The sequence below is a fragment of the Myotis daubentonii genome, chromosome 4, assembly GCF_963259705.1.
Source record: "Myotis daubentonii chromosome 4, mMyoDau2.1, whole genome shotgun sequence".
Lineage (NCBI taxonomy): Eukaryota > Metazoa > Chordata > Mammalia > Chiroptera > Vespertilionidae > Myotis > Myotis daubentonii.
In genome coordinates this window covers 41691903-41704822 of record NC_081843.1, presented here as the reverse complement: position 1 = coordinate 41704822, position 12920 = coordinate 41691903, and the positions used below count along the sequence as shown (strand labels likewise).

The following is a 12920-nucleotide window of genomic DNA, read 5'->3' as shown; positions in this document are numbered from 1 at the left end:
TTTCTGAATGACTGAACTTCCTTGGTTTCTGAGACCATCCTGGACAAGGGAAGATGTGAACAGTCCCAGGTCCATTGGTTGGTAAAGACCTGGAATTAGCAGTGCTGTCAGATCAAGGGTAACCCCAAGGTAGTTAGGTGACAAATCACAGAAATGCCTTCCTACTACCCACCTTCCTTATGTTATTGGACCATACCCATCAAATCCTGGCCCTTCATAAAATAATGAATGAATGAATGCTTTAGTTCCCTTCTAGTGCTAGAGCCGGGCTTCAAATCTGACTACTTATCTGGCCCCTGTCATTGTGCCCTGTCCTCATGTGGTCTCCACTCTGCCTCTGTCTTCTGTCTGTAACAAGGACACTGTCACTGGATTTAGGACCTACATGGTACCGATTCTGCAATTGTATCTAGGCTCATGTTCAGTTTAATCAGGATGATGTCATCTTGAGATCCTTAATTATATCTGGAAATACCCTTTTTTCGAATAAGGTCACATTCATAGGTTCTGGATGTATATATAGGGTGTCTCAAAAAAATGTATACATACTTTAATAGCTGATAGCTCAATTGATGTTTTTTTTTCTTTTCAGATTTAACCTGTTGGAGTTAATCATTATTCAGATGTATATACATTTTTGGGGACACCCTGTATATTTTGGGGGCCACCATTCAACCCACTATACTTGCAAAACACATATTAGAGAACATTCTCATGTAGGAAACACATACACATCCATCATTAATAAGGTGATATACAGGAAGGTCATAAGCTGGGACTTATATGACATTTTTGAGGAATTAACTATAACTTCACCTTCTTGCCCACTGATCTCCAACACAACAATGAACCAATGCAGTGGTGGTTGAAAAAAACCAATGGATGGTTTTAAGGCCACTTAATGGCTATTTTTGAATGCAGCCATGATTTTATCTGTTGCTGTGCCTCACCCACAAGATTGGGCTCACTTGTCCCAACCCCTTCTAAGTTCACTTTTTCTTTTTGCAGTTCATTTTGCTGACCCTATGTGGGCACAAATTCTTAACACACTGCCTGTTCTTGTAGAACTCCCCCTCCCACTCTCAGCCATTTCATGGGGGTGATTTCCATCACACTGCGTTTTCAGTGAAGAAAATATCTGCAATTTCTGCAATTGTATCTAGGCTCATGTTGCTGCAGTTCCATAAGCAAGGAATAATAATAATAGGACAATATGCACTAAGTTTGTTGAATATAGAACAAAGGAGGTTATACAACCTGCCTTGGTTCACAGCAAATAACTGGTAGGAGCTAAGTTTTAGGTCCAGGTCTTTCTGACTTCAGAGCCCATGCATTTAGCCACTATGCTGTAAGGCTTCATTGGAAAAGAGCCACTTACACCAAGGATGGGCTTATGTCACCACTGTGTGCAACTTTAATAGGAACCTAACAGTAGGCAATCTCTGTGAGACCATCTGACTCTTCAAAATAGTATAGAGAATGAAAAATCATTTTATCCAAGGTATTAACTACTTGACTAAACAGTTTTGTAGAACTACTTCATGAATATAATTCTTGCTTTCTAGTAACAAAGGCTGTTTTTACCTTAAATTTTCAATGCTGTGCATGATGTATAATTCCTATAGGTGGTAGAGCATTAGCAATCACCTTGCTCAGTTAAAAAGGCATGAGAGAGAAGGCAGGAGAGAACAATGGGGAACACAGCAAAATGAGGAAGAGTCGAAGGCCCCAACATAAACAGCAAGAAAATTATAGAAATTATACTACGCAGCCTAAAGACACAAAACATTTCATTGCCCTTTGCATAAAACTGGTCTGACCTTCACAGTTCTGAAATAACAGGAAATATTTCTCTGGTAACTGTACTGCATTTTAGGCAAGTAGTTAAGTGAATGCTCAGCTTGAATAAATGCAGTTAGAAATTGTTAGGGAAGATTTCTATGAAGAGTGCATGTTAAGCAGTAATATAAATGTAAGTGCTAACAGCGAAATGAAATTCATAATGTAAAGGTCAAACCTGCCGAAGAGAGACTTTTAGGTAAACTATTGGGATGGAAACGGATTCCCATTTTGTTTTAATAGTACCGTACGGCGGCTGATGTGATGTGTTTCTGCTGAGCGGGTCTTATAGCATCATCTTGTGCTTGATTCGGCAGAAGTGTGCCTGACTTCTGCAGGACTATGAAAAATGACTGAATTCCCTCTTCCTGAATCTGTACTTAATGACTAGAAACATTATCAACAAGGTAGGTTGTCAAAAAAAAAAATAGCATAAGTACTTTATCTAGAAATGGTTATATTTTCCCTTAGATAAACACCAAGGATTTTATGGGATAGTTTAGGACAAATTTATATAATCTTAAACCACAGTATTAGCTAAAAACAACTGGTGGTGATAAGAATCAGAGACTTATTATTTACTTTTTTTTTTTTTACTCTCCTGCCTCATTCTTGAATTTTGAGGTATATTATCTAGGCTTTTGTTGCTCAGTGAGAAGACTGGCTGGGGGCATGAGAACCTGTACCAGGACCAGAAGATTTCTAAAATCACATCTGGCTGGTGGGCCAGCCATCAAGTAACTCTCACCCTTTGCGGAATTTTGTACTTACTTAATCCTTACATTAATAAATATTTATTGAACCCAAACTATATGCCAGCCACACTTCTAGAGATGTAGAGATAAATGAAGCATAGTTACTGCCTTCCGGGCTGTTTAGAGAGGGTGGGCCTGGGGAACAAGCCGGCAGACCAGTTACAATTCAGAGACCTATGGGAATGCTGAGGTGGTGAGCGACCAGCTGATTCCACTCAATCCAATTAGGCCGACCTGACGCCCGCAGCCGCCCTACCTTGGCTGCTTTACACCACGGTGTTGTGGCGTTTGAGGTATTTTTCCCAGGCTTCCTTGTCTTGGACTTAAGAATGTACCACAACAATAGCCAGAAGCGGCCCTGGGCTTTGGCCAGTGAGGATCAGCTGGCACCACCTCCGGCCAATGGCAAATTCAATTGCAGAGCAGTGGGGCACAGGAAGCTTCTTCCAAATGATCCAGTCTTTCTTTTTAATATATTTTATTGATTTCTTACAGGGAGGAAGGGAGAGGAATAGAGAGTTAGAAACATCGATGAGAGAGAAACATCGATCAGCTGCCTCCTGCACACTCCCCCTGGGTATGTGCCCGCAACCAAGGTACATGCCCTTGCTCAGAATCCAACCCTTGAGTCTGCAGGCCGATGCTCTGTCCATTGAGACAAACCGGGTAGGTCAGTGGTCGGCAAACTGTGGCTCGGCAAACCGCGGCTCGTGAGCCACATGAGGCTCTTTGGCCCCTTGAGTGTGGCTCTTCCACAAAATACCAGCTCTTCCACAAAATATCGACTTCTGCGCACAGGCCACAAAGTTTCAGTTGCACTGTATGTGCGCACCTGCACGTGGTATTTTGTGGAAGAGCCACATTTAAGGGGCCAAACTGCCGCATGTGGCTCACAAGCTGCGTTTTGCCGACCACGGGAGGGCAATCCAGTCTTTCTTGAGCCTCACGAGGAAGGACCCTCTGCAGGTTCCCTGAGGAAAGATTATTGGAACTTTGTTCAGTGTTTAAGCCAGCGATGCCAAGGTCTGTTGAGGGCCCAGCTTGCATGCATTCCAAGCGTGTTTATCTGACTAACTCAGTAATGGAACATCACCCCTGGAAAATAAAACATTGGTGGCCTGCAAAGTAGATGAATGCCATGTACCCAGTCCACAAACTGTTGGAAACCTTTGGGAGAGTCCTCTTGGACAGGTTTGGGAATATGAACTGATTCGTACACAGCAACTTAATTTCCTCCTTTTTGCTCACAATCCTTATTGATCTTTTGAGGGCTTTCTCATCGATTTAAAGACCTGCTATTGCATTTTGGAGAATCCAGAGATTTGGAGGAAAACAGCTGATGACTTTCTTAATAGAGTTGCAGTTGACGGATGCTTACCTTTGCTACACACCTTCTCAGATTGCCCTGAAGGACATTATATTTAGTGCATCCAGAGCAGGAATTACTAGGAAAACTTATTTATCAGAAAGTCTAATACTGAAAGAAAACAGAACTTGCTTGTCACAGTAACTAGGTATAATGAGAAGCATGAGAAATTTGGTTATATATATATTTATACACACACACACACACACACACACACACACATATTGGGGAGATGCCACTCTGCTGGGCTTGCACTTAATTACAAAGAAGAGAAAAGTGTGTGAAGATGATGGTCATGTGTCAGAGACCCAAACACCAGGAGGCTGTGCTCCAAAGGAAGAGTGAACCAGCGGAGACCTGGTCGGTTCTCTCTAACTACTTGAAATTGATATGTCAGTGCTAACAAACCAACAGAAGGAAGAAGCATACCTAGAATTTAAATGTATTTAAAAATGAAATAATGTGAATGCATCAAAATATAGTAAACTTTTCTATTTATTGAAAAGTTTTCCTTCAGAGCAGCTTTATGTGAAGCAAAACATCTTCGAAGGACCCAGAATAATCGCTGGTTTGGTTTTCCTCAATTAGTTAACTGAAAACATTTCCAAATTTTTTTTTTTTAAGAAGAAATCAAATGATCAAACAGGTATTCTTTAGTAGTAGTTGTCTAGATAAAAACCTTAATTTGCTTAAAGGTAAGTAGGTAGCAGATGTATGTTCAGTTTTATGATGAACCTATTAGATTACCTAAGTGAACACATAAAAATGTGTTAAAGTTACTAGGAATTTTTCAGATTAAACATAGTCAAGCAATTTAATTCACATTCAAAGGTGTGGATATAAAAATTAAATGCACAGACTGCAGCACCAAATTACTTGAATATGAATTGTGGCTACCTTCACTTGGTGACATTGGACAAGATACTAAGGCTCTCTGTACCCATTTCCCAAGGTGAAGATAGGGGAAATAATACTTCCTACTCCTCACAGGACTAATTAGAGTGCCTTTATAGACTAAGTGTTCAATAAAGGTTGAATTGTTGGCCCCATTCACATCTAGACCATGAGGAAAAGTGTATTGTAAATGCAGTGTTCAGCTTTTTGTGCTGGGACGACTCTGCCTTACCCTTTCAGTAGCCACCACCTCCTCCACATACACCATTTGTGTCAGTTGTTCTAGAGGAAAAAGGGACATAATGTTCTCAGCTAATCTCACCCACGGGAACAGCCAACATACGCATTTTGAAAGTTCTTTTAGATATGATCAATCAACGCATAATAGTGTGAATATCGTGTAACCACTTTATTAGAGAGACTTAAAATAACAGCTTTTCTTGGTGATTTATCCTTATTTTATTGGCTCAAGCACTCACCCCAAATCTGGTGGACCTACTTTAGTGGAAAGGTTAAAAGTGAATTTATTTTCAAATGGTAATTTTCAGAACTCATGATTAAGTATCTATAACTTTAATACTCACCTATTTATTTAGGTAACTTTAATACTTACCTATTTATTTAGGTAAATCGACCAAGATCACTTGTTCCTCTCTTTGAGCACTGTGCATATTGGCATATTCTTTTTTTTTTTTATATAACATATTTTATTGATTTTTTACAGAGAGGAAGGGAGAGAGAATTAGGAACATCGATGAGAGAGAAACATCGATCAGCTGCCTCCTGCACACCCCCCCTGGGGATGTGCCCACAACCAGGGTACATGCCCTTGACAGGAATTGAACCTGGGACCCATCAGTCCGCAGGCTGACACTCCATCCACTGAGCCAAACCAGTCAGGGCCATATTGGCATATTCTGCTAAGGTTTTTTTTCTTTGTCCAGTTTTGTGACATTCAGGGTCTCTCTTGAACTTGCCATCTCTGTGAAAAGTTTCCCGGCCTGTTTCCTGGTGGCTTCCTGTTTTGGCTCTAAGTTAGGACCTAGATTGTCCCCTCTAGTCATCACCTCCTCAATAGGAAGACCTGTCACACCCAAGTTAGTGGAAAATGATGTCTCTGAGTGTCTTTTGATTCTCTTAATGTTAGGAACAGCTCATAGTTTCCAGGAGTCTCACAGTTCTTCTAAGCCTCTTGGAATAAAATGGAGTACTTTTTCCTAGAGGACTATAGTACAGCTTTTGGGAGTCATCAAATCACTTTTGAAGAAGCATTGAAGCATATTGTAGAAGTTATGCAAACGTGAAAGGAAGCATATCAAACTCAATGGGTTGCCATCATCTCTTAGGTGAACTCCCCTTTCCTCTCTTTACCCTTGAGCCAGTCATGTGAAAGATAGCTTTTAAAAAATGAAAAAAAGGGAAGTAATGTTTTTCCAAAAGCAGCCCTGAAGCACTGCTATTGAAAGAAGTAATCTTCAAAAAAATTCAGAATAGGCTCATTCTCAGTTTCAAATGACTTATTAATAGAAACACCATGAAAATTTATTTTTAAAAATTGCTGGTGCTGTTGAATAAATGGTGAATGAGGCAGTGAGAGGTGTTGAAATTGGGCTATGATTTATTTTAACTATTTGTTGAATTTTGGTTTCCTGTTTTAGAAAGTGTACCTCCTACAGGCAGACTTGGGCTTCATCCCCTCACCGCGGATGAGGGAAGAACAGAGCAGTCTCCCATCTCCACAGGGACATTTGTTGAGTTTCCGGCTCTTCCTCGATCAGCAGTTTCAGGTCTGTTTGTTTACTGGCTTATCTTTTTTCTTTAAGCCTTTTGGAATCATACTTATAAAACAGATGATTTTCTCTTTTTGATCTAATTTGAGGGGATTAAATGTGAAAATATAGGAACTATTTTTTGCTCATTTGCATTTAGTGTTTTAACAACCATTTTTTAATTTTGAAATTGCCATTTTTTATAATATGCTTTTAGTTTTTTGTCATTTTTATTTGCTATGTGGCCTGACATGTTTATATTTTTCCATGTGTTTATATATTTAAATCATGATTTAATGAATTATCACTTTAATACTCAATGTCTATTTGACTTTTTTTCTAAGAGAGGTAGAGAGCCCTAACCGGTTTGGCTCAGTGGATAGAGCATCGGCCTGCGGGGTGAAGGGTCCCAGGTTCGATTCCGGTCAAGGGCATGTACCTTGGTTGCAGGCACATCCCCAGTAGGAGGTGTGCAGGAGGCAGCTGATCGATGTTTCTAACTCTCTATCTCTCTCCCTTCCTCTCTGTAAAAAAAAAAGAGCAGTAGAGAGAAATATGCTTTTTTTTATCCTACTTCCTCTCATCACCAGAGGCAGGTTATATTATTATTTCTAAATTGCTGTGATCTACAACATTTGTGCACTGTTCTACTTATAATGCCACAATTGAGTAGTGTCTTTACAGTGATTTCTCCATTTATCTCTAAGTGTATGGGATATCCTACCACAATAGTTGTTTCAAAGAAGAGCTCAAAGGAACTATCCTATTTATATATATAAAACCCTAATATGCAAATAGACCGAGTGGCGGAACAGCCGAACAACTGGTCACTATGACGTGCACTGACCACCAGGGGGTGCATGCGGAACATGGTGGACGTTGGCAGCAGGTGGCAGAGCGTGGAACATGGTAGGCATCTGCTGTGGCGGGATGGTGGAGCAGGTGAGTGGGGGCGCCAGGCCAAGGCAGGGCGATGGTTGCTGTCATCAGGGTGAGCCTCTGGTGGTTACTGAAAATTCTTTGCTCCCATGCACCGTGGTCCCACTGGGTGCTTACACCTGCTGCCAGTGCCAATCCTGCTCACATCCACTGCTGGCACCTGGCACAGGCCCCGATTGCTTGGCACTGTCAGTGGGTGTGAGTGGCAGCTGCTGGCCTTGATTGCCCCTCAGGGTTTTTCCACCTCCCCCTGCTCCTAAGGGACAATCAGGGCCGGCAGCTGCCTCTTGTACCCGCTGCCAGTGATGGCCCGCTTGCACCCACTGCTGGCGCTGGAGCCACTGCTCACACCCACTGCCGGGGCCCAGCACCGGCCCCAATTGCTCTGCACGGCAGGGCCGGCACCATCAGTGTGTGGAAGCGGTGGCGGCGGTGGCAAGAGCAGGCTGCCAGCAAACAGGGGGCTGGGCTGTGTCAGGAGGGGCCAGGCAGAGGTGCAGAGCATGGGCTGAGACCCGCTCCTGTGCCCACCACAGCCTGGCAGCCCACAGTTCCTTTTAAGGTGCACAAATTTGTGCACTGGGCCCCTAGTATAATATAAGGCTAATATGCAAATCAATGGAACAGTGGAATGACTGGTTGCTATGATGTGCACTGACCACTAGGGGGAAGATACTTGATGCAGAAGCTGCCCCCTGGTGGTCAGTGTGTTCCCATAGGAAGAGTACACTCAGCTAGAAGCTGGGTTCATAACTGGCGAGTGCAGAAGCGGTGGTGGGAGAGTTTCTCACCTCCTTAGCAGCACTAAGGATGTCAGCCATCCCCCCAAGGGCTCTTGGACAGTGAGAGGGTGCAAGCCAGGACGAGGGACCCTCCCCCACTGAGTTCATGTATTTCGTGCACCAGGTCTCTAGTGTTTCATATTATGTAGCAAGTTTCATATTATCCATCAATTACTTTATACTTGCAACTAGAGGCCCTGTGCACAAAAATTTGTGCACTGGGGGGGGGGGGGTCCCTCAGCCAGGTCTGTGCCCTCTCACAGTCTGGGACCCCTCGGGGGATGTCCACCTGCTGGCTTAGCCCACTCCCCGGGGGATTGGGCCTAAGCTGGCAGTCAGACATCCCTCTGGCAGCCTGGGAACCCTCGGGGGATGTCCACTTGCCAGCGGGAAGAAGGCCTAAGCTGCAGTCGGACATCCTTAGCGCTGCTGAGGAGGTGGGAGAGGCTCCCACCACCACTGCTGTACTGGCAGCCATCAGCCTGGCTTGTGGCTGAGCAGAGCTCCCCCTGTGGGAGTGCACTGACCAGCAGGGGGCAGCTCCTGCATTGAGCATCTGTCCCCTGGTGGTCAGTGTGAGTCATAGTGACCAGTGATTCCCAGTCATTCTGCTGTTAGGGTCAATTTGCAAATTACCCTTTTATTATATAGAATAGAGGCCTGGTGCATGGGTGGGGGCCGGCTGGTTTGCCCTGAAGGGTGTCCTGGATCATGGTGGGGGTCCTGCTTGGATGCCTGGCCAGCCTGGGTGAGGGGCTGAGGGCCGTTTTCAGGCTGGCCACACCCCTTTCAGGAGGGGAGTCCTGCTGGGGTACCTGGCCAGCCTGGGTGAGGGGCTGATGGCTGTTTGCAGGTTGGCCACAGCCACTTCAGGGAGGGGGGTCCTGCTGGTGTGCCTGGCCCTCCTGGGTGAGTGGCTGATGGCTGTTTTCAGGCTGGCCTCACCCCCTTCAGGGTGGGGGTTCCCGCTGGGGTGCCAGGCCAGCCTGGGTGAGTGGCTGATGGCTGTGTGCAGGATGGCCACAGCCCCTTCAGGGTGGGGGTCCCCACTTGGGTGCCTGGCCAGCCTGGGTGAGGGGCTGATGGCTGTTTTCAGGCTGGCCACACCCCCTTCAGGGTGGGGGGTCCCGCTGGGGTGCCAGGCCAGCCTGGGTGAGTGGCTGATGGCTGTGTGCAGGATGGCCACAGCCCCTTCAGGGTGGGGGTGCCCACTGGGGTGCCTGGCCAGTCTGGGTGAGGGGCTGAGGGCGGTTTTCAGGCTGGCGGGTGACTGAAGCTCCCAACTGCTCCTTTTCTTCTTCTTCTTTTTTTTTTTAATTCTGAGCCAGCTTTAGCTCTGAGGCTTGGCTCCAGCTCTTAGGCCTCCGCTGCTGAAAGCAGGTATCTGGTTTGTTTGGGTTCTATAATCGAAACACTGTTTCAACTCCAGCTCTGAGATCCCGGCTGGCTGGAAGCAGGTTTCTGGGGTTTTGTTTAGCTTCTATATTTGTTACATAGTTGCTTAGAGTTGCAGCTCAGAGGCCTGCAGTGGCAGGCGGGGAACATTGGAGTCCTCTGTCACTGAAGCAAGCAAGCCTCATGTTTGCTTCAAGCTGCCTGGCTGCCGGCTGCCATCTTGGCTGGCAGTTAATTTGCATATCGCCCTGATTAGCCAATGGGAAGGGTAGCGGATGTATGGCTAATTACCATGTTTCTCTTTTATTAGATAGGATAATACACACCCATATTAGCTGTTTGATGATGATCTTCTAGAGGAGGGTTAAATGGAGTGCAGCAGGGAGTTTGCATTTTAGACCATGGCTTTTGAACTTATTCTCACTAATATTCTACTAATAGACACATAAATCAACTCTGGGTTGAAGTCACAAATATGTCTGTGAGTATGTGTGTGTGTGTGTGTGTGCAAGAATTCTCCTCCCTCCCTCCCTCCTTTCCTTCCTTCCTTCCTTCCTTCCTTCCTTCCTTCCTTCCTTCCTTCCTTCCTTCCTTCCTTCCCTCCCTCCCTCCTTTCCTTCCTTCCTTCCTTCCTTCCTTCCTTCCTTCCTTCCTTCCTTCCTTCCTTCCTTCCTTCCTTCCTTCCTTCCTTCCTTCCTTCTATAGTGATTTTCCCGGCTTCTCTTTGCTGCTGATAATTCCTTTGCCACCCTGTTCCATCTGCAGCAGCTCTCTGGAACAGATGGCATGTCTGTATGTTTCCTTATGTCACTTGGCAATACCTGACACTGTGGTATAAAGTAAAGTTTAGTGAGGGTTCCACAACTTCTGCATGAAACCCAATTGGCCATTCAAATGAAGAGTCATTTGTTTTGTCTTGGTGTATCCCACTTACTGTGATAAATGCTCACTCCACTTAGAGCTGCACTGGCTTGTGTCTCTCATGGAGGCCCCCCCCCCCCCCCCGACACACACACCTTTGTATTATTTTCATTGCACTTGGCAGTGGTTATGGATAAGCATTGCAGTTGTTTCTTTATATGTTGTAGTTTAGTGTTATGTGTTATGTTTGTTGTGCAGTCTATTGCTATGTAATACACCATCCCAAAACATAGTGACTTAAATTAACCACAATTTATCCCTTCTCCCAATTCTGTTGGTTCTCCCAGTCTTGCTGGTCTTGCCTGGGTTCATTCATGTGGCTGCAATCAGCTGGTGACTCAATTGTGATGGTTGAGGCAGCTGGGGTATCTGGGCATCTCTCACCATACGGTCTTTCATCTTGAATATCTTCATAGTATGGTGGTCTCAGTCGTCCAAGAGAGTAAGAGGCTGCAAGACCTCTCCAGGCTGAAGCTAGAAAAGTCACATAACAATACTTCTGCTTCAGTCTGGTGGTCAAAGCAAGTCAGAAGCCCAATCCAGTTTCAAGGGGTGGCAAAGTCACTTTGTAATAGGTGTGCATCCAGTGATAGATGGAATCATTATCCCTGTCTCTGGGCAAACAGTCTAACACACTAAGGTTCATCTTCTGCTTTATGTTTCTTGACCTTTTTTATTTGGTTTCCTAGTAAAAAGAAGACTAGAAAACAATTTTACACTGTTGCCTTTACAGGAAGTCTGCTATCAGTTTTAATGGTGATGAATAATAAGAAAACTCATACTGTTATACCTTTTAAAATAACCTAGCTCCTTTTGTTTTTTGCTTATTAAAGACCACAGGCATCACTTCAGAAGTGTCTCTATTATTTGTGGTAAATAGCTCTCAATTTTAGTGCAAGGATTCTGAGACCTGAAATGAAAAGTGTATTCCAATTTGTGTAGTATAGGATAATGAATTTTGGACTGGAGGGCAGGAAGGCTGGCTTCTATTTCTGATTCTTATATAGCTTTGTGATCTTAAGAAAATCAGTTTACTTTTGTCTCTCATTTACTAAAATGATGTGGTTTTTAAGCTTTAAGGTGGCAGAAATTACCTATGGAATTTGTAAAAAAATCAAATTCCATTCCTTTCTCCCTTGAAATTCTGACCCAAAAGGTCCACAATGAAGTCTAAGAATCTGATGCTTTATAACAACTTCATATGATTCTATTGCAGGTGGACTGCCACTTTGAGAAATACTTTATACCATAGGTTTTATAGGACATTGAAAAACCTTAGAGCCTGCTCCTACTTTCAAAGTTGTATTAATTATGAAATGTATCTTTAAAATGTTTTTGCTCATTGAGCAATGATTAACTATTTAATTACCTTCATCACTTAGAACATCTTTGAGAATAAACATCTTAACTAGGGCTCAGTGCTTTCACATGTCATTATGTAAATGAAAAAAAAAAAACCTTCTCATGAACATCATCAAAATGCATGGATTTAAAAATATTGCCCATTTTTTGTAATTCTCACCTTTGTATAATACTTTTCTTCCTTACCATGCTAATGGGAATAAGTTGACATTACAATTAATTATAGAGATTTAAGGGCCAGTTTTTTAGTGAGTTAAAAACCTGATCTCCCACAGTCTAATATGTAAAATATCAAGTTGTGTTATAGGGAAACCATTTCTCATAACTCAGATATGACCCATCTACTTCAAAGTTGATTCTAAGCAGTGAATAGTGAAAATTATTAGAACAAATTTGCACATATCAGGTGCTAAGATTATTAAATTTATTTTTTTAACATTAGACAGTGGAGTTCAATGACTTTTAACATTAAATAGTTCAAGTTTAATGCAACCAACATATAACATTGCCATAGACAGGATTTGTGGTGAAGATATATATATATATATATATTTGATTTTTTACAGAGAGGAAGGGAGAGGGACAGAGAGTTAGAAACATCGATGAGAAAGAAACACCGATCAGCTGCCTCCTGTACACTCTCCACTGGGGGATGTGCCCGCAACCAAGGTATATGCTCTTGACCGGAATCGAACCTGTGACCCCTGAGTCCGCAGGCCGATGCTCTATCCACTGAGCAAAACCGGTTAGGGCAAGGGGATATATTATTTAGCAATTAGCTACCCTGAACTAAAGAATATTCACTTGAAGAGCATTGTAGTTTTTTTGTTTTGTTTTAGTTTTGGTTGGCTTTTCAGGCCACATTTTTAGCTTGATTGATTTCAGGTTTTAAACATTG

General features: G+C 43.4%; 1 pseudogene; it reads left to right on the top strand.

The window, feature by feature from the left end:
• The first annotated feature begins 2923 nt into the window (after positions 1–2923).
• On the top strand, positions 2924–4433 carry LOC132232387 (cyclin-H-like; annotated as a pseudogene).
• Positions 4434–12920: the final 8487 nt, after the last annotated feature.